The sequence below is a fragment of the Myiozetetes cayanensis genome, unplaced genomic scaffold (genome assembly GCF_022539395.1).
Source record: "Myiozetetes cayanensis isolate MyiCay16 unplaced genomic scaffold, myiCay2020 scf4, whole genome shotgun sequence".
Classification (NCBI taxonomy): domain Eukaryota; kingdom Metazoa; phylum Chordata; class Aves; order Passeriformes; family Tyrannidae; genus Myiozetetes; species Myiozetetes cayanensis.
This window is the reverse complement of record NW_026087631.1, coordinates 16,559,038-16,582,170: the sequence shown is the minus strand read 5'-3', so window position 1 is coordinate 16,582,170 and position 23,133 is coordinate 16,559,038. Positions and strand designations below refer to the sequence as shown.

General features: G+C 35.0%; 1 protein-coding gene across 2 annotated transcripts in view; it reads left to right on the top strand.

The window, feature by feature from the left end:
* The window catches only part of PRR16 (proline rich 16), a 134,363-nt gene extending 111,479 nt beyond the window's left edge, over positions 1-22,884 (top strand). For both annotated transcript variants that reach the window (XR_007630509.1, XM_050329044.1), the window contains exon 3: positions 17,426-22,884. The gene's annotated coding sequence lies outside the window, so the exon portion shown is untranslated. The remainder of the gene's footprint in view (positions 1-17,425) is intronic.
* The last annotated feature ends 249 nt before the right edge of the window (positions 22,885-23,133 follow it).

The following is a 23,133-nucleotide window of genomic DNA, read 5'->3' as shown; positions in this document are numbered from 1 at the left end:
AATAATCCTTCAAAAGTAAATAAGTGGGTTTGTACCGCTACCTGAAATCCTAATAACTTCCGAAAACTTCAGATAGGTCTAGGAACAAAACTGAATTAATTGTTTCCTTTTTTCATTTTACCATTATTCACTTTGACAATGCAATGTTCTTTGCTGTTCAATTTTACTGGAAGTGATTGCTTTTCTTGAATATTTGGCATAGTCCAGCTGAAATTGCTTTGCATGGAACATATATTGCAGAGAATATACTTTCAATTGTCTGATACCTTATACTTACCTATAAAACCAAAACTGAAGTCAAGATGTGATATTTTCTTTTCATTACTGTCTTGTATGTTAGAAATTTTATTTTGGAATATGTAAACAGTTTTTCTTTAGAGGTATTCAGCAATGAATGGATGTTAATTTTATATTCCCTGAAATTGTTTTGATTGGTTTACACATATATTTTTATGTCTACAATCAGATTAAATTCTGTCCTAAATACTTATGATGCAAATCAAAATACAGATTGACCTAAGCAGGCTTTTTTCCCATCTTCCCATAATATATTTTAGTTTCCCAACAGTTATGAATTTCCTCACCTCCTCCATATGCAGCTTTGCAGCATGCTTTTGAATATTCAAACTTTTCACGTTGCTGTGGACAACATTCTATTTATACCTTGATAGTAATATTGATAATAATATTGCATGCTACAATTTTTATACCATACATATGGTAATAGTTCTATTCTGGTCACCTCACTGTGTCTCGTTCCTGTCCTGGCTCATTGGAACTGAATGCTGAGGTTTGGGAAAGACAGTGCTCAGATGAACATTACTACAGTCATCTTATGTCATAGCTAAATGATGGATTTATAATCTTTACAAATCCAATCTGCTCCCAGAAGGTCTTCTGGCAAAGGTGTCCACACAGTGCTGTTTATATGGTACCACCTCAAGCAGATGGCATGAATGGGTGTTGCTGGGGCCAGTTCTGCAGCTCATCCCTGATGGTGAATGCTCTTAAAATCCAAGATTTCTCTCCACAGGCAATGTGTTGGCAAGTTCAACAGAAAATTTGGTGTGGAAATACTTTTTATTAGAAATTGCTGTTAAAATACTGTGCAATATTTATAGGGCTGTGGCATTCAACTCTGTGGGGCCCAGAAACTTCTCAGATTGTACTTACGTCCTGAACAAGAAGCTTATCTTGCAGTTTCCTTCAGAAAAAGTTGAACGATGCATTTTTTCCTTTCTGAGATTTGGGGCATTGTTGGAAAAACAGTGGATGGCTGTTAGCACATAAATGATTTAGCAGTTTTCTCATTGAATGATCGCTGGTAGAGATGGGAATAGCAAACAAGTTTTCCTTTAGGAACCAGCTGGGTCACGTAGAAAACTATTAACAGTGGTTTGGGATGTTAATGATGATGAATTTAAGAGCAAGTCAGGAGTTAATTCACAGGAATGAATTAATTCTGCAACAAGATGAGCTTCAGATATTCCACATTTTGAAGTTCTTATGGATAAGGTTATGAGAAGAAAAACTTCCAGAATTTTAATTACTAAGAAAAGGGTTTAAAATAAAGTATTTGTTTTCAGATGAGAGCTAGTTACAAGTGACATGTTACCTGTCCTCTATGTGTCTAATACAGACAGGGAAGTATGTGGTTTCTAGCCCAGAACATCTTTCAGAGTCATGGTGTATCGTGCCACCATCTGTATAAAATGTAGGCAGTTGGGGTAAGTACAAATCAATTTCAGCCCTGTGGCTATGATCAGAACTGGATAATAAATAAATTACTAAATAAATAAAATTATCTGTTAAAAAAATTCCTATTATATGCTAACAATTGAAGGTCAAAAATGAAAAAAGTGTTTGCTTTTTTTTTTTTTTTTTTTGCTATTGGTATACTGATGGTCACAAATGGTAAAGTTTGAAGATGATTACAGACATATTAGTATGCCCATATATTCTTTCTGATAGTGCAAATCTTGTATGATCTGCAAATTCTTATCTTCCGGCATTTTGGTGGCACTTCAGCTTGTTGAAATATATATTTTACAGAAATCTCATCAGTAAAGTAAAAAGCATAGCGGTAAACAGAAACATACTTGCCATAAAGTTTCAAGGTGACTAGTACCTTTTTTGGTAATCAGTTCAGGTAAGGTTGAAGCAAATATAATCATTTTACTAATTTTTTTGAAAAGTCAAATATTATTTTCATATTATCTTTAAAATGCATCAATATAAATGGTTAGTTGTGCATTCAGCAGGTTTTAATTAAATTAAATAGCAGATAAAGAAAACATACCTCTTGAAAGTAGTGTGAAATGTTACAATTAATCTCTGCAGTCTAGCTGAAGCTGTAGAAGGTAAGTTTAAGACATTGAAATTTTAAGTAGTGTAAACATTTCTTAACTAAACCCTGGGTTAGATATCAAAACACCTTTTTTAATCCTTCACAGCTATTTGCATTTAGATAGTCTATAAATAAATTATTAAATACATTATTTAGAAAGTTCTGGCCCACTATTTGATTTGTGCAGTGGGTACAAAATATGATGGCATTATGAGTTTGAAATACACCCTAAAGTAGTTAATAATGTAGAGACATTAACATCTCATTAGTGTTTATGTTCAACCTAGAATTCTTTGTTAAAAAACTTCTTAAAATTAAAGGATAACTCTCTTGTGCATTAGGATTTGAGTATCACTGCTTTATTTATTTTCTGTAGTAATTTATGTACCACCTGACACCAAGGCCAAATTGTGTTGTCACTGCTAATGAACTTTGCCTTTTAGAAAAGAAACGGGGAAAAAAACCAAAACACCAAAACTTGGAAACACTGTTTTCAAATATTATTATAAGTGTGAAATATATACATATTCCATGTTCTGTAGGAATGTTACCTGGCCATAACAATATATCTTTTTCTTTTTCCAATTTAAATTGTATTTTGTAAAACAGGAAAACAAACTATTTAATTAGTTTTCTTCCACAAATCTGTTATTGCTTCAAAATAGAACAGAGCCATGAGAAGTGCTATAAATCCATTTTACTGTATTGTTTCTGCTATAGAAAAAACTGTAGTGCTTCCAGCATCTGTAATAGATTTATATGCTTAAATAAAACTAGTTTCTCAGTAAAAATAAGCTGCTGAGCCTGCATAGGGTCAGGATTGACTGCAGAATTCTTCGGGACCTGCAGGAGGAAGTTAGCTGAGATTCACAAAGGTCTTTCGGAAGATCCATGAGAATCCATAAGCAAGAGGAAAGTTATGGCAGAAAATAAAGGTGAATTATTTACTATGTAACTGGTGAACATTTTAATTTTGTAATTTATTAGTGAGTAAACCTATAGGAAGAAGGTCTGTGCGAGTAATAGATAGGGAACATGTGTTACTATTTGATACTTTGTTGGAACAGTCAATAGGCATTGAACAGCGCAAGAGCAGAGGACTGAGCAGCCATGCAGAAAGCACAATTAGTATGATTAAGAAATTAATGAGAGGACAGTTAAGTGATTTTGCAAGTGCTAGCAACCTGGATAGTTGTCAAAATAAAAAGCAAAATTTCCATTTGTTAAGAGAAGCTTAGTAAATCTTTAGCATTACCTGGATTTACAATGTGTGTAACTGGACTAGTCCATTCTGAGGTTATCACCTTCCTTATGTGTGACAAGTTCATACATACTATTTGTTGATGAAGAGCAAGATACCTAGGTTTAGAGTAAGGCATAATCCTAATATTAGAATGTTAAAATCATAAATGCCTATGGAAGTATTAAAGTCCAGAGAGATTAAAAGAATAGGCCCATTTGTTCATGGATGTTTTCCAGCAGCGTCACTCTCTAGGAAAAGGTCAGAAATATTGGAGTGTCTTCTGGTCACTCAAAATAGCTATGCAACAGTAGCAGTAAAGATCAACATGTTAACAAGGTTTCAAGAGTATCAATGTACATTTCAATGGGGAGAACATTTGCATTTTTCGAAAAGCAAATTAGGAAGCATCATGTGGCAACAATATATTCCACTTCTCTTAAACAATGCCTTGAAAGAAGTATTTAAGTAAATACCAGAAGACATAAAAGGGCAAATCACTACTCACTGTTAATGCTATGAATTTTTCATATTATCATTTTCCCAAGTAAAAGCATGTACTATACTAAAATGATCCACCCTAGCTGTGGTGAGCAGCAGCCTTTCACATAGGTGCTGTATTACAGGGCTTGTCTTAAAGGTGCAAGTAAATCTGAAATACCCAGCTTGGTATTTTACTTCTGTATCTTACATCAAAACCTATCAATTTATCACTTGTAAGGTATGAGAAAAACAAACCAAAAAGAAAGATCTGTTGTAAGAGGATTATGTCAAGTGGAGATTACTTCAGATGATTTTTTTAATTAGTTTTTTTTAAGTACCCAGGTATTTTAATAAGTACTGAAAGGTACCAAATATTTTTATGAATAAGTTATTTCTGAATAAAAGTTAGATTTTAAGTTTACAAAGAATATGCCACTTTAGGGTGGCATAGTTTTTAAACATAGGTTTTTTAAAACATTTTTGTAATTGCTGGAAAATAAAATGAGAGATTCAGATTTTATTAATCATGATTTTCCTTCTAACTCCATTTCAGTTAACAGGCCCTTATTTCAAAATCCTATTAAACAAAGGGGTCTTATCTGTTTAATCTTGTAATTTTATGAGACAGAACTTCGTGTTACTGTCTTAATCAAGATCAAGAGCATATTGATTCTCCTGTAAAAGTTTTTAAGTTACTTTTTTTCTGGTTGCCTATTTTTTTAAGGGAAAAAAATTATCTGAGATACCATCACCCAACTTAGTTTTGTACTGCTACTAGTTGCAATAAAAATAAAAATATTAGTAATTGCCTCTACATACAAGTAATTACTATCTGAACAGCAAAATACTTGTATTTCAATTAAACTAATTAAAACTTTTAAAGCACAAACCACATTTTAGTTGCATCCTTTTCAGAGTGCTCATCTAACTCCTAATCAGTTTGTAGTTTTTGAACTTTCCTATTTATGGGAGCTTTTCGTGGGGTAAAGGAAGGAGGATAATACATGAAAAGAATTATTTAACTCTAATCTGTACTGTAGGAAATCCTTGCATACCAGATAATTCCCTTTTTTAACAAGTGTACAGTTTGACTTCAGCCCAGAGGCAAGCTAGAAGGTTGATGTTTTGGTTGCTATCTGTAGCTCTACTGTTGTATTTCTATTAAAATTAGAAACATGTGAAATGTAGCTAACACAGTACTGGTCTTAGAGTCCAAGTCACCAAAAAGAAAAAGAAAGGTGGTAGTTTTACTTTTCCTCTATTATCATCATCTGAGGTGGCATTGTTTCAAGTAATGGAAGCCAGCAAGGCCACAGGGTCCGTTTGTATTCATCCTTTTAATTATAACTCTGTAAGGAAACCCAGTGTATTTTCACTCAAGTGAAAGTAAAACATGGACTGTATGTTTGTATGGCCAAAATGAAAACCTGAAATCTGTCATTACTTTCAGTATTTAAATATTCTATCTGACACAAATCCAACTGTTTTTTATTCACTCAAAAATAAAGCATGGTACAGATGTGATAGATTTACAAATTGCTGTAGAAGGAGATGGTGGGTGTTTATAGACTGCCTTTCTTTTGCCTCTGTTGCTAGATATAAGGGAAATCCAAATTGACTTGCTTCTTGTGCCTGAGGCATTTTGAACTCACAGCTTCTCTATGTCTGGAGCATGTTCTATGTTTCTCTTTGTAGCAATGTGGCTTCAGCTGCTCATGGCTTCTTTGAGAGTTTGGTAGAGGAAGGTGCTGCAAGAGAGGAAGGAGTGGGTACTGGGATGGGGGTTGGATTTTGGAAAAGCAGTAAGCAAGAGGACAGAGTACCCTTTATTCAATTACTGTACCCTATGCCTGAAGGTTGGAGTGAGCTCTTTTGCAAACTCCACAAATGCAGTTTGTCCAGCAGTTATATATGAGCTGCCAAGGGCATTCTCTGTTTTGGGACATCACATTGAAAGCCTCCCTATTACCCACAGTTCTCCATCAAGTCTCCTCAAGACCCTGAGCTGCTGCTTCTGCAAACGGGATCACCAACCAGGTCATGCTTTATACCAGCTTTCCTGCTTTCTCAACAGCCACAAACAGCAAGAAAAAACCTCACAGAATTCTGTATTCCTGTCCTTTATTCACAGGCCTCACATCACAAGCTGACTTCTCACAAGCTACAAAGAGGATGTGAAATCTTCTCTTTAACTTCTCTTCCCAACCCTTTAAGCAAAGCCATATTCTCTTGATAAGTGTAGTTACCTGACACTCATTGCAGCAACAAAGGCAGCTAAGTGTCTTTTCACCTGCTTGCTCCTGGAATAAGTTTAGACATTCCCTAAAATATTATAGAATTTGGTTCTCAAAGTAAAATACTTTCACAGTTATCCTGAGACTTTTAATAGAAGACTGCAGGAGGATGTAGCTAGCAATTTACTGTTCAGCACACCCTCTGTGTTGGTGGGAGGAGTGGTAAGACTTCACTCAAAATGGAGTGTGGTGGTTGTGGAAAAAGGCTTTTCAGAATTGAGCTGTCAGCTTGTCGTTTGTCCATTATAAATTTTGCAGTTTTTGATAGGGTACGTGAAGATTTTGTTACATCATCAGTGAGCTTTCAGCTGATTGCTGACTTACAGTAGTGATTTGTGCAGTGATTTATATATTTACATGGAAGAGCTTTCTGTGTTTCTTCCTGTTTTCCTGTTTCCTTGTTTTCTGATTAGAAAATCACTATGGCATAGGTAAAACACTTTACAAAAGTAAATGAAACATCTTTACTTTTAATGATGCTTACACACTGATGCCTTTTTTTTATCTAGGGAATGAATTTTGAAACTTTAGTATTTCTTTGTAAGTAGTAAGTATGAACATTTAATTATTGATTCAGATGATTCAGTTTATTATCCTAGTCCATTGTACCAGGAGGTATTTGTGGCTACAAAATAAAAGCAAGCTTTTCCAGTTTTATTCACTTAGAAGTTTGTGTACTGTTCATGCTTAGAGGTTCTTTTAGGCATTAAGAGGCTTTTAGATAACCTTAAAAATCAGAAGTAATACTAAGGAATAACATATTTTTCAATATTAATTGTAGAAGAAAGTTTCATCAGGACGAAGTTAGGCCTTCTCTTTTTGAGTTTGCAGGAGAAAACAAAGCCATTTTATTGTTCATTACTATTTTAATCAGGTAAGAATTTCTAGTAAATTCTTCGCCTCTCCATTATGCTGTCCAAAACACAATTATTTGCACACATACACAAAAAAACAAAAAAACCCCACCCACCAGTCTTTACCAGGCTCTGCTCACTCAGGTCTAAAATCCTGTCTTAAGTCTACAAAGGAAATTAAGAAAGTTGATTGATAAAATAATTTATGTTTTACTTATTTAATTTTCTTTAATTTTACTTTTCCTGAAAGCTGCCTTGAGTTAAGTAAATTGGTCTTTTGAACTGCTGATGTGTGTTCAGTGCCTTAGAGGGTCATTATTGTCTGTCTTTCACTTCTTTTCCCATGTTTTAATGTTAAAAGGAAAGAAAGAGCACAGTGTTAGAGTACAATAATGAGAAGTCAGGGCTATTTTTTTTACTCTTTCTGATAGATAGGTGGCAGTTTATCACCCTCCAGATTCTTCCAGGCTCTGACAGAGGTGATCCGTAGAGCTTCTTCAGCCTCCTGTCTTTTTGGATTTTTTTTCTTGTATTGCTACTCACTCTTACATGCTCTATTCCATGGAACCATAGAATTGATTAGGTTTAAATAGACCAAGGACAGAGATAATAGAGAATATGTGTTCTGCTAATTTTGACTAGTTCAGCAAGAGCAAAGAATTTCTGGATGCACTGGTTATAGAAAACAAAGCCAAGTGCCTTTTCTGTATATCACGATAGATAGAAAGTCCATATTACTTGAAAAAGAATTAGCATTTATTTTGTCCTTCAGCCTCATGCTGAGCGGGAAATGCTTGAAGAGATGTTTCAAATGTGCGGTGGAGCATCTGTGGCTTCTCAGCAGATGTGCAAACTCTCCTGTTTTGAACTGTGACTTGGAAAACAGCACTGGAGAGGACCTTAGCCAACTCAGTCAGCACACAGTAGATTGAGAGCTTCAAACATAATTCCAACTCACACATAATCATTTTTTACAGTAGGCCTTCTTATATATCTGACTAACTGATTTAGATAAACAGATCCAGAGATTTTATTCTTGTTGTCAACTTAGGGGCCATCCACCAAAATGACTAATCTCTTTGCTGAACAGCTCAGAGACTGCTGGGCAACAGACCGAGGTATTTTATGGCCAGGCAAACAGTGTATTTGAGGCCTTTGCTTAATGGACAAAGCACTGAATTGCACATTTTGCTAGTAACCTTTTCCTGACTGTATTAACAGGAGAGTTTAGTGGGCTGTTATTTGATTTCTGAGCTGCTTTTATTAGGTGAAATATCTTTTTTGTTAAGCAAATGTCAGATGAGCATGGATACTTGTGTTGGAGCAAAGGTAGCCAATGATTTTCAATTAGCAAGACAGTCAGCACTGGCAAAGGTCTTAAAGTTTGCAAATGTTGGTATTAAAAACAAATAAACCCCTCAATATTACACACACATGTGCACACACACGCGCGCGTGTGCACACACACACAAAAAGGTTATTGTGAGCCAAGCCTTTGAGCGTATTTGATGGACATTATAAAGGGTCTAAGCCAGTGATACTTTATGGCTTTGAATTTCTCTTATAATGAGGAAATCATTATTTTCTTATAATGATCTGAAACTGAGATTGATCATTGCCTGTGTAACTGTCCTCTTTTCCTGCTGGAGATCACCATACCCTTCTCCCTACCCACTTGAAGTAGTCCTTTGCTATATTTTTCTCATGTGTAGGTTTTGGTAGGGATATTTCTGCTGATGATTATGAGAAATTAAGTTCCTTAAAGGTTAAGTGGAGGTAGGATTTGTTGCTGAGCTTATGTCTCAAGCAACTGGACTGTCCGATCCAGTTGTATATAACTTTACACATCATTAGAGCTGGATGGAAAAAAACAGTGGTCACTAAATGTCAAAACATACTGTTTCATTCAGGTCTAGACTTCTGAATATTCAGCTTGAAATGGTTAAACAGCCTACAGAAAGAGATCCATGGCAGATCTGCAAAATCAGAAGCTGAAATGTTGATCTTCATTTTCTTTCCTTTTTTCAAAAATAACCAAAAATTTCAGAGTTTTTCTCAAACATAATGTTACATTACAACAACATTACAGAGTTCTGGAAGCTCATTTCTAGGATTGCTCAAAATAAATTAAAAGGTATAAATCTGAGTGTCTAGGAAGGATATTAATACTGATATTTCTGATAAACTGATATTTCTGCCTTTTTTACATCAGTTGCATATAATTTGCATATAGCCATTTGGAAGTTGTGGATAGGAAAGCTAATAAGTAGGTTATAGGAGAAGATGTAAAGAAGTGTCTCTTGTTTTGTATACAGGTATTTGCAAAAGCTGTTGAAACAAAAGTTGACCCCTTGAAGGGAAAGTACTTTGACTTTGAATCATTATATATTTGCAAAAGTTATAAATTTCTGCATTTATTTTTATAATTTTGGAAGCGCATTCATTCTAGTAATCAAAAATCAAAACTCTTGCCAAGGTTAATCCCAGAAAGTGCATAGTGCTTTCCATAATAAGATTCTGTCATATATCTTCAATGTAAATGTCATGCCAGGTTGATCTCTTTCATGCATGTTGTTGCTGAAACTAAAAGGCATATGAAGATACCAAGTAATTTCCTGTTGTTTTGGGGTTTTTTTCACCTTCCAATCTAAGAATATATTCTGTTACATTTTTAAAGTGTTGGTTGTTGTTTCTATTCAGTTTCTTCCTGATACCATAATTTCCTTAGGAGCTCAAGAAAGTAGCTAGTTAAGTCTTGCTAAATTCATGTGTAGAAGCTCCAGTATTTCTTTTTCACAATGCAAGAAGTCTCAAATGGTTGATGCGACCCTTTCTAGTCTGCCTTGTGACTGGAAAGAGCTTCAGTTGGTTGCTGGGAAGTTTTCCAATAAGCTGCTGAAGCATGGAGACTTCTTGTAAACAGAGTCCCATTGGTGCACAGTCTCAGGGCCTCTCTTAACTTTCATGATTCTGCCCAAGATTAAGCTGCGAGCTACTAAAAAATATCTAGTAGCTAAAAATTCCTAGCAACAAAGACAGAACTTCCAGGGTCCAGCAAAATCATAGAAATCCCTTTTCTTTTGTAAAGAAAATAATTAAATTTGAATATGTTGATTAACCAGAATAATAATGAATAGTAATAGTAATGAATCATTTCATTGTTAGCCTTTAATCACACTGACATGTTTAGGGAGTCCAGAATAATGTAGTTCCAGTGGTCTCCATATACCTAGTGTCATTGAAATTAATATTTTTTCTCATGTGACAAAATATTTGTGCCAAATGATAAAGAAAAAAGTAAAGCACATGTTAATGAATATCATGTTATTATCTAGAATTGCAAATTATTTCATCCCTTAATAGGCAAACTGCAGAAAAGCTGCACCAAAGAATTTGCGGATATTTTCTGATGATTTTAGGTCCTTTTGGCTTGCAAAGTAGGCCTAATCCTGAAAGATCAGCAAATTTAAAAAAAACCTGAAAGGGTGGAAATATTGATAGTTACATTGTCTTCTACATGGCTCCTCTCACCCATATAGTTTTTTGGGCTTTTTAATAAGCAAGTGGAAAGCTGCCAGCTCACTTTTCATCTATTCTTCCTAGCTTCAGGCTGAATGAGAAAAGGTTACACCTGTCAACTGAAAGATATGCTCTGGGGAGAATGATTTTCAAACCATTCACAGGTCACTTTAAGATATGTAATTATACAAAAGCTTCCAAACTCTAAAAACTGAAACATAAATTTTTTAAAAATAATAGCAGATGCAAGTCCTTTAAGGCATTTAACTATTCTGTGTCAACTTTCAGTTGTCTCCAGACTAATGTCCCTTCAACTGACGGTTAAAATGTTTTTCCCTTTGTCATGTAGATTATGCCATATACCAAAGTAAATCATCTTCATTGAGTGTAGGTTCACAGAGATTTGTACCCTGTTTTCTGTTAGTCAGCTTCAGGAATTGACTGCTTGTGATGGTTTGGACTTGGCTCCCTGCCAAATGCCCGAACCCCCAGTAGCAGCCCCTGCCCCTTCCCCCTTCCTTCTTCCCCCAGGGCAAAGGAAAAAAAACTATGCAAATTGAAGAACCCGAAAATAAAGCTAGTTATATAAAAAATATATATTTGATGTATATTACAGTTAAGATGCTATGTACACAGCAAAAAGGAATCCAAACACCCCCTGAACGGACAGGGAAAGGGGAAAAGGAACAAAAGGAGACAAAAAAAGGGACACTGAGCAGATATACGCAATCAAACCCGAGAACTAGTAAAATAACTAGTAAAACAAATCTCACCACGTTCCTTAGAAAAGCAGGATTGGCACACACGGCCAGCACTCTCCAAACCCCCACTTGGCAGGCCAGCGGTCACTGCAGGCCTCAGCCTTAGATAAGCGAGACCAACACAAGGACCCACTGTTCCCGAACCTCGCTGGAAGAGAAGAGAGCAAAGGCCTCTCCTCCCTTCTTATTTATACCCCAATTTACGTAAAAATCATATGGAATCCTGGGAACACTGCCTCTTCCTTGGTTACAAACTGGTGACCAAGGAAGGCCTAGATTAAAACCACCACATTGCTGTAAAAGTAACACAGGAAATATGAATACTTGCATAAAAAATACTGACATATATGGGTGTGGAGTGTTGGTGCCTTTTCTAACCTCTCCATCTCTTTTACTTTTTGCCAAGAACTAAAGTGTAAGAAGGCAATGATGGCAAGGTCCTCAGATTAAGCAAAGAGGCAATACCATTGATAAGGAACTTCCTAGCAGTAGATACATTATGTCACTTTCTTTGGCAACTCATTGCAAATGCGAATGTACTTCATCCTTAATATTTTGTTTCAATATTTACTTCCTATGGTGTTACCTGTGTTAAAATAGATAAATAAACTTTGTAACCAACTCACCAACTAATGTTAGTTAAATTAGTGTTACCAGCTCATATTTCACTAATCATTAGAAATAAAAAGTTAGTTATATTAGGGACTTAGCTGTCTTTTGCATTTTTTTTTTTTTTTTTTTTTACTTTCTTTTACTAATCTTTGTTCTACCTCTATGTGACACAGATGTACATTCATACTAATTAAGGAAATTTGCTTTGACTCAGCATGAAAAGGAGAGCAAAAATAAGGGCAAAAAGATGAAAATAGTATCATATATTAGCTAGCTTTTATGTTTAAAAAAAATGCAGAAAGAATTAATAGGTTGGTATCCTAGATTGTATTACTGTAGAAGATTCTGTTTTAGCATCTCAGATACACAGCTCCATTTGGGAAAGTGGCAGTAGGCCTCAGGTCTAGCTAGCCATCCACATTCCTCTGATACTCAGAGAAGGATGCTGAAAAAAACAAGTTTTTGTTTACCATTAGTGATGTAGGATTTATTTCTTTTGAGAGTGTAGGGAGCACTAAAACTAAATTTTTTTTTTTTTTTTTTTGGTGTTTGGGCTTGTAGGTTCAGTGTTTCAGGGTATTTATTTCTTAAAATAAGAAGCAGAAACATGAAGAGAGTGAAAAGGACAGGGAAATAAAATGTCGTTAACTTGTAACATGTAGATTAAAATGGTTGTTTGTAATCTCAAAAGAAATTTGCAGCCAAACCAGAAATGGACCGCAAATTTCTTGTATATATTCAAGTGCCTCAAAGTCAAGACTGGCTTTTTGGTTTCATTATTGTCCACTGAATACATGGTATAAATTATTTCAGTAACCCCCTCATAAAATAGTGCTCAAGTACTTTATGAAATGAATGTCAAATTCATTTCCATAGATATATTAACATATATTTCCTGGGGGTGTAACTAAACTGAAGAGAGACCCAGCCAGTGTAGTCCTTGCATTGGTTGCTAAGCTACTGCTGTTGGGACAGCTGTAGTGGTCACTTGAAATGTGGCTTTGGATGTGATCTTGACAACCACACTCTAACTGATTGCAGCCTTCTGGATATTGTCCATACTACAAAAATTGATAATCTAGCATTTACCTGTATTTGCTTTTGTATTTGCTAAAAGCAAATACCTGTATTTGCTTTTTGTATTTGCTAAAAGCAAATACCTATGCGTGTTAGTCAAGTACAAGATAAAATGTAGTCCAAAGCTAGTAAACACCTATCCCAGAGACAAAATCAACCCAAAACACTATCTCAGAAATATTTGTGAGTACTCATCTCATGAAGAATACAGAGTAACTTATTCCAAAAAAACGATGAGAGAAGAAATAGGCTCTCTAGGAAGGTATTCACACTTGCCATAACCAATTCTACCTTAAAACATGCATAATGGCAAAACAGTTTTCCAACACCTAAGGCACCAAAAAGGCAAATGAAAAGCAAGTCATGTCAAGAAAAATGACCTGATAAAAATGTTTCTAAAATTTAAAAATGTTAAACAGAAATGTATTGTTTCAGCCAAGAATATGTCTGAGGAATTTTAAAAATATTAATTTATATGTTCTTTCTGTACATACTGAGAAATAAGTTCTTGTTCTGTAGTTAAAATTTATGTATAGTTCTCTTAAGAGATGCTGTGCCTGTGACCAGTGAATAAGACTGCCAGAATTTCCCAGGATACATCATCAGAACTTTTTTCTGGTGCCATTCTTTCCCCTTTTAGCACTTTATAGTTGGAACTTTGACATTTTTGACATTTTGACATTCATCATGGCAACCCCTAATGTAAGCTATTGACTCCCGTGATGTCAAGATTCCTGGTACCTGTCAGCTAGTAATTTTGGTTGCTTAGATATCCACTGTGTTGAAAACTAGTGTAATTGACAAACAGAAAGATGTGATTTCGCATAGTAGGTCCCACAAATTACTCCTCTCAGATCTAAACTGTTTGGGACTTGATTGAGACAAGTAACAAGCACATCAATTTGGCCAGCCATTCATAAGTAAAAGCAGGAGATTTTATGAGTTTCATATATTGATAAGCATGATGTTCCTGACATTCATTGCATACTTTTGTTAACATTGATTTCTCACTATAAAAAAATGATTCTACAGTAGCTCTCAGAGCCAATATTCTGATGATCTTCATTTTATTGTGCAAACAGACAAAGATAGTCAAAATCTACAAAGACACTATTTAAGCAGTATGAGTTCAGTTGGAAAATTATATTTAATGAATATTTTCATCATATCGTTTCAGACATAATTTACAGATATTTATTCAAGATTGACTTTATGGAGCTATATATAGGGAAAACTCTCGAGATATCAAATCTGGCATGACAAAGAACTTTATAATCATGTTGAGGAAGGGTTATTAGGAGAGGTTAGCAAGAATCTAATACATACTGTCAATATATAAATGAATTATAGTGTGTAAAGAAAAAAGAAAACTTGTCAATTTAGATGTTTTTCATGTCGTTTACAATCTCTTTCAAAGCTTTGAAGGAAAAATTTCCAATAAGCAATTGGGAATTCTTTTTTGCTCATTTGCAAATAAATTATTTTGAATTGAAACAGTAGGATCGGGCAATCAGACATAAATAAGTTTTCTGAAGCTTCTGAGGAAATTAAAAAGTGTTGTGGTGGACTTGTTAACATGCTGTGTTGCTTAGATTTAGGTGGTTTAGTTTTTACAGAGAAAGATATCTCAACAGGGCTATATGACAACACAAAAATCAGAGATGATGGTTGGGATTTCTTGGACAAAAGAAACTAGCAAAAAAAAAACTTTACAAAAACATTCCCTTTGTGTTTTGTAATTCTTACTTCTATTGAAGGAATTAACATTGTATAATTACTCTTATCTGAAAGGAGTAAAAAGCTTAGGTTAATATCAATGAAATAGTCTATGTCTGAAAATAAATATTTCTATATCTTTCAGGTATAAGAAAGTAACTGAAACAGATATCATTACTATTTAAACAATATCTAGAAAATATGGGCACTGTGTTTAAGAAGATTTATTACTATGTGATTTTGTGTATTTTTTGTTCCTTGAGAACTTTTGTTATACTCCTAAATTTGTGAGAACTTCACTCTGGCTTCTGGTGTGCTTATGACAGGTAACAATATGTGTCCAAATTATACTACCTGGGCTATAATAGCCCAAATAATGGAGCTTTTATTTAGGCTAGTCTTTCAGTGGCTCTTATCAGACTCTTAAAATGATGTGGAAATTACAGGACTTAGTATAAATCAAGTAAATCTCATTTCCTCGATTGAATGTAAAGTGCATTTCCTGGTTGTTTTCTCCTTTTTCTTGATAAAAGACACCAGACCTAACATAGAAAGCTGCATTAAAAATATTCTTTTCTATTCATTGGTAGTTATCACTGCACTCATCAGTTCAAAGTTGATAATGTCTTCTATATAATTTTCTTGGCGTCTTCCAATTGTGCCACTGCATATTTTGTTCTTTAAAACTGTAAATTGAACCTGAGTTTCTCTGTATCTGACAATGGTGTAACCATTCTGTAGGTCTGAGGTGAGAACATGCTTCCCTTTAGTAGACTTTTCCCTAATATTTTCCAAGCGCAGAGTTCTGAATAGCAATTTTTCCAGTGACAGTGTGGTCATGGCCATGATGAGAAGGAGGATGTCACTGTAGATGGAACTTACTCTCAGTTTTTAAGAAGACAAACAGAATAAAGCAGAAGGGCATAGTTTTTTTCAGGTAATACATGCAGAGAAGTAAAATATATTTTTTATTATAGAAGAGTAGTTATCTGGATTTGAATGGGGGAAACAGCAACATTGGTTTCTCTGATTCTCTGGTTGTTGGGACTAAATACTGACACAGTAGAAGGAGCCCCTGGTGGTCTAGTGGTTAAGGGTGCGGCGCTGTCACCACCGAGACCCGGGTTCGATTCCCAGTCAGGGCCACTCCCGGGCAGGTGGAGCTCGTTAACCCTTAAAGGCAACCCATCTACGTCCTGAGGACCTCGCTGCCACCGTCCAAGCTCGCTTGGCCCCAGCAGATGAACCTTAGGATTAAAGGGTGGGCTCAGTTCCGCGCACACTGTGTCTCACCTAAAAAATCCAATGCGCAGGCTGGAAGGTGTAAAGACCTTCCCCGGATCTTCGCTCGCAGACTGGCCATTATTAGAAGGAAGAGAATGAAACAAGGTGCTGCCAAAGTAATGAAAGGGAGAAGGGATAAGTGAACAAAATGGCCTCCTATAAATTGTCTGAACCCTAGCTAAGGTCAGTTTTTTTCACTGTGAGATTATTAACAAGGTATGTAGTAATGAAGAGACTTCATAATGATGAATTCAATATAGTAATCTGAATGTACAGCCTCTATATTAAAATAGCGCAGACCATAGATTAAAGAACTACACAGTTCAGGAAAGTAATCTGTGATTAGTAGGGACATTTTTATTTTTTTGTCAGTGACTGGCCTATTTCATCTTTCTGCCTCACTTCTTCATGTGTAAATAATGGCTGGCAATTATGGATTTCTGGGGGAGATAACAAGAGGAACTGCTTCTGTTTTTAATGCAGGCTTGGCCAGCTAATGAACTTTTCACTGAGCAAGTCTAATAATAATCTTATAATTTGAACAAATTATTTATTAATGTGGAGAGGTACAAAACGTTTTCACAGTTTGTACTCTTTAACACAGATATCATAAACAAAAAAGGACGGTCTTTTCCTCTTTGGTAGAACATTGATGAAATGAGGGTGGATGTCATGTTGGAATGAATCAAATTGTGTGGGTTGATGACTCAATGAAAGAGATGATAGAGAAATTCAGGTATACTTGATATACCACTTACTGGTTTTTTTGTGGGGAACCATCCTGATTTTGGTTGAGATAGAGTTCATTTTCTTCCTAGTAGTTGGTACAGTGCTGTGTTCTGGATTTAGTATGAGAATAGTGTTTATTAGCACACTGATGTTTCAGTTGTTGCTTAGTAGTACTTACCCTAAACTCAGGACTTTTCAGTTTCCTCTACTTTGCCAGTGAGAAGCTGTACAAGAAGATGGAAGGGAACATGACCAGGACAGCTGATCTGAACTGACCAAAGGGATATTGCATACCACTGAACATCATGTCCAATATATAAACTGGGGGGAGTTGTACTCATAATAAAGTAAAACTATAAAAGATCAAGTTCAAAATATCATCATTTTTTTTTTGACTTCTGCTTTCATGAAAAATGGAATGATCATTCAAAATTATGTTTTGTTTATTGTTAACTTTGTCTATTTAAAATAACTTTTTTTATAACTTTGTCTTCTTTTCTTTTTAACAGCACCTTCAGGTTTGAAGGAATACCTATATTTGGAGGCACGTCAGTTACTTTCTTGCATATCAAATTCATCATTGTGACTTCTTGCAGGCCAGATCTAAGAAGTAACCACGAAGCTGAACTTTAGCGGAGAATGGAAAAGCCCTTCAAGTGAGAGCACAACTGATCACTAGTGTAATCTGCATTGAGTCATCTTTCTCAGATCTGACAGCTACAAGCTGAGTCCTGGCAAAAGCCACAGCCTTAAATTCCATTCAGTGGGAAAGAAGGATAAGAGAACTAAATGTCTTGCCCCGTTGCAGAGACTGCTGTCTCCAAGCCTGACACACAAGTTCTGTGCTAAGCAACCAGAGTAACAGTGAGCTTTTTTTATGGGTACAGCCAGCATCCACAAATATTTCAATATGTAGCCAAAAGGAGAAATGAAGGACTTGTGGTATCAGAAAATGAATACATTTATTGAAACAGAGGAATGTTGTTGTCTATGGGGAAAGAAGACTTCTGTCATCCCTTGTACATATTCAAAGCCATACAGGAACAAGGCACAAGTGAAGTTAAATCACTTAAAAGGATGCTGTCTCCTGTCCTCCACCCAACTTTGAGGAAGTTCCGCTGTTAGAGATTGCATCGCAATGCACTTCGAGTATTTGCACTGTCACTTCCATTCAGGGTAATGATGTGTGCCACCATTTTTGCACAGATGGCCCCAGGAGATTTTTGACCACAACAAGCTATACTTTGCCGGGGCTCCAAAAGGAATTAAAAAGTTAGAACTGAAGAAAGACATTTATGCTCTCTTTCACTATGGGGATCTCTTCACAGAAAGGACTTTGATCCTTTCTTAGGATTAAATAAATACATGCATATACATACATATATATATATATGTATATGAAGAAGCATCAACATGATAAGGTGTATTTAAAAAGGGGATATAATCTTTTTTAATAGCATCCATTTTTTTTATCATATTAGCAGCCAAGAAATTTAGTCTATTGAATTATACATCCAACATGTTCCTATTGAACATTGACATTTTAGTCCCAGTTACTGTTAAAGAAGTCATTTGTTATATGTACTTGACATTAAATTTTTCTAGCCATTTGTCTATACTTCATGGAGAAATCTAACAGATAAGGAGCATTTTCAGTTTATTTTTCTAAATAAATATGTTGTTTGTATTATTTGCAGTCACTCATTTTGGCTGGTTTTCATTATCTTGGAAAGTGATTTAAAGACAGAACCAAAACACAAAAATTGTTTGTTCTTGTTAAGCTGTAATGATTTGCTGAATTAAAGCTTTAATATAAATACTGTAATTTGTAAAATGATGAAGTATATTTATATAGGCAAATATGTATTGAAAACAAAAGGAGGTATTTTAACTCTCAATTTCAGAACATAGTTTATTTTAATAACCACAGGAAGAAATTAAATATATAATGGATAGGGTTTTTTATGGTCAGTGGGTTTTAGTAAGTGAAGATTTGGATGCTTAAGAATGAAATGAATGTAGTCTAATGGTGGTTTCCCAAATTATTCAGAGACCTTTTGTCAGTTGCCTCACTTTATTCAAAAATTGGTTTAGTTTTCTGGAGTTGGGGGTTTTTAGCATGGAGGTGTGCTAGCGTTTTCATTTGGTTTTTGTTTGTATTAGCATACTGACAAGACCATGAAGTTGATACTATTTGATAAGTGACAGAACAAGAGGTTGTTCCTTAGGATGATCTATACTTTACAGTTAAGAACAGTCATTGTTATCCATCTAATTCAGTGGTTTGTTGTACAGTTATTGAACATTTCAGTGCTGTTTTGAATAAAAACCTTTTTTTTTTTCATTTTTTTCTTAGTCCATTAGCCTGTGTGTAATTTTAGGAGAAAAGTAATGCATTTGGTTCCCAGTTCACTTAAATCATTCATCTTAAATCCAGTCATATGTAGCTGATTTATAAAGCTGAATAGGTTTTTCTTTTATTTTATTGCTTTATGGAACCTATTAAGTGCTTACTAACAGAAAAAAATATCTTTCAAAAAAATTAATCTATGGGTTAACTTTGTAAAGGGCAAATATCTTAAAAATGTGTTGCTCTGCTCTAATGTGGTGACCAGTGTATGCGTGTATGTTTGTGTGTATGCACACATGCACACCCTTACTTGCTCATGAATGAAATGCCAGCTCTGCTGAAGTAAGTGCCACAAGTCCTGTTTCTGCAAAAGATGCTCATATTACTGTATTTTTTGGTGGAAGACCTGAGCTCTGTCTTTGCTTGTGACTCTGAAGCCATAAACAGCTTTTGAAGTTTGTCAGGAAATCAGAAAATGAAATAATAAGTTTATATTAGACTCCGTCATTTGGCAAAACTTGGGATGATCTAATGATATGACTCTTCTTTTAAAGAAAATTAATGGTCAGTTTCCACTGGTGCAATGGATAAATGAAACCTTTTTTGTACTTGTTAAAAAATGATGGCTGTGTTTTGTTCACACACAATTTAGCTTACGGTTGGCTTACAGTCTTGTTACGATGATGTTATTTCTGTGTCATTAGAATACCTTATTTGGACACACAATTTGCATGAGTTTGGTTTTGCTCCCTCTTCTGATAACCTACACTTAAAAATTGGAAGGTTTGTTCTTTAAGACTAGTGTTCAGCGTTGTTTAAGGAACTGAATCCATAAGAAAATATCAGAATGCTAATTTGAACACTTCCATTATTACCTAATGATAACACTTTCAAAAGTTCTTTTTTTGTGAACAAAATGCATTCATTTATATCGGAAAATAGCCCAATAAAAATCTAGTGAAATAATTTGTTACTACTTGCAAATATTTTTCTGCTATTCTGAGTTCTAGATCAGCTTGTGTGTAAAATTTTTATTGCACAAAACCCACCTGATACAATGCACAGTTTTCTTCATAAAAATACACGAGATATGAAAAATAACAACCTGGTCCCAGGCGTGGTTTTATATAATGTGAGTAATGCAAAAATAATGAACATATACAAGCATGTAGGCCTAATTTAAGTGACAAATGTAACTGGAAGATAACACTGCAATCCATAGTTCTGATCAGCCACATGCTGTTGTTTGGAGCTCTGCTTAACTGGGACTTCATGCTGAAAAGTAAATTTCAGTGTGTGCACACACATGCACTGTTATGTATCATGTTTTATTCTACTACCAGTGACACTGGAATGACTCCAGATTGCGTGATTTTTGTAGATTTAAATTAAATCTTTAGGTAAGTATGCAATATTGGATATAAATTGAGCTGATGTCTGTATACTATGCAGATACTCACCTGAGATAACACCTTAACACAAGATTTCAGAAATTGTTGGCAAATAATTAACACTGAAGTGCTTTTTCATAAAGTTTAAAACCAGAGCAGACAATTAGATTATCTCATTAAACAACAAAAATTTTGTATTAGTTCCATTGTCTTAGTCTAAGCATATTTACAAGATCATCAGAACTTTTTCAACTAATATGATGTTATGGTGACTAGTTGGTCCTTTTGTAGGTTTATGTTTGTTATGCATATGAGAAGTGTCTGAAGGTATGGTTCTGGAGTGCATTGTTTCATTACCAGGGATCTCAAAAGTCATCTGAAGCAGCCAACAGATTTGAAATGCTGAGATGTGCAAAACAAAATATAGATAGTTCTGGATGTGTCTACAAGCCATACTGTCTACACTTGAATTTTTCCAAAAGACAAGGACTACCATCATTCATGAGAAAAATACAGATGTATTAAAACAGTTATTTTGTAAAATAGAAGCAAAATATTACAAAAATCTAAGGATCACCAGGATGTTATAAAGTGTCCCTTTCCTGACTCAAACGATCACCCCAAGTGTCACATGGCATGAATATCCCCAAGGGACAGATTTTTTTCTGAGATAGGTGATGTGCTGGGCCCACAGTAAGTCAGCGATGCTGTAAATAAGACCTGACCACAGGATAAGTGGTGGGCTGCTGTCTGAGGAGGGATTGAAGAAGGACAGCCATTGCTCTGCTCTGGAGCTCCCACTGAAGGTAGGAGGCTGTTACTGAGACTGAATCTTACAGAGAAAATTAGTTTTAACAGTGTGACTCATACATTACAGCAAGATTCCTTACAGGACTGCTGAGACTAAATTAATGATTTTCATGGACTGGATGGTTGAAGATTCCATAAGAGAAGAAGTAAAAGCCAGGTGGATATGGTTCAAATTACTTCAGCTGAATCTCTCTCTAGATTCAATATCCTTGCAGGGCTGTAAAGAAGCCAAAAAATCTCCCCACAGTTGGGCTCAACTTCAGAAAGGACAATTATAAGCAGGGACTCCTGTCAGGGAAAACCTGGAAGGAATACTAAGAGAGTTAAGTCATAGCAGATGGCACAAAGACTATTTAAGGTGTTGCATTGAAGGTAGAGGGCAAATACATCCTGCTTAGCAAGAAAGGATTGAGAAAGGGTAAAAGGAAAATGCAGTGCTAAATAGCAGGGTGTCAGAGGCTACTGACAGCAAGAAAACATCCTTCAGATAGCTGAAGATTTTTAAAGAGAATGTGAGGACTGTAAGATTATTAACATGATAAATAAATAAATAAATGCCACAGCATGGTTTATCAAAACAATTGCAAGATACATAAGAGATTTGTTAACTAAAATAGTTGCAAGAAACATAAGAGTTAAGAAACTGTATGTCTACAATAGAGCAGAGGGAAGTCTGGCAAAAAGTCTGTATATGCCAAAAGATAATCAAGGAAAACAGAAGCACTTAGAAGAAGTTATAGGAAAAAAATTCTCTTAAGTTTTTAATTCTGCTTGTTCCGTAGAAGGGCTTTGGCAGATTCTTACACATAACCTTTTCCCTGTGGAGGAACTCATATGGCTTTGTCAGTATGAGGTGTTACAAAACAAAATAAAGAGGTACACACCTAAGATTTTTAAAGGTACTCAGGGATGGAATAGTCAAAATGGCAACTGTGGTGTGAAATTAATTTTATAAAACTATTTTGATAGCTTTTGAGATGTGAGATTGAAACTATGTTCCAATTTTAAAATAAATTTCAGAAAGGTTGAAAGAAGAGTATAGACAATTAGATCAGTACTGGGTAAAACAGCTGAAACTATAGTAATGCTTCTTGGAAAAGAACAAGAATGTATTTAACAATGTCAGTATTACCAAACACTACAGGAAATTGCACAGCGAACTAAGAGAAAACACAGAGAAAACTGCAGCTGGTTAAGAGGAAATTTCCTGCATTCATTAAAAAAGATGTAAAATCTGGGAGAAAATGGTTTGCAGTTTTTGCAGTGGACATAGGTCATGAGTGAAATTTCATGGGGCATGTACTGGGATCCATGCATTTCAACATATATTTGAACATGTGAATATGCTGGAAAAGTAGTGTATAGTTATTTGGTAAATTTGCTGATCATACTAAGTTATTAAAAGTATTAAATATGAGTGGCCTGAATGACTGGTTATTAAAATGTAAAATGGAATTCAGTGAACATAAATGTAAACTGATATGTATCAAAACAATTTTGTATTTTGCATATTTCACTTAGCTTGATATCTAACATAGAAACATAAATGTTTCTATGAAAATGTAAGTCTTGTGCTTAGGATGTCAAAAAAAATGCAAGTATGCAGTTAAAAATTGCTAGGAAAGTAAGAGAAAATAAATGAATATCATTGTATCAATAAACAGAA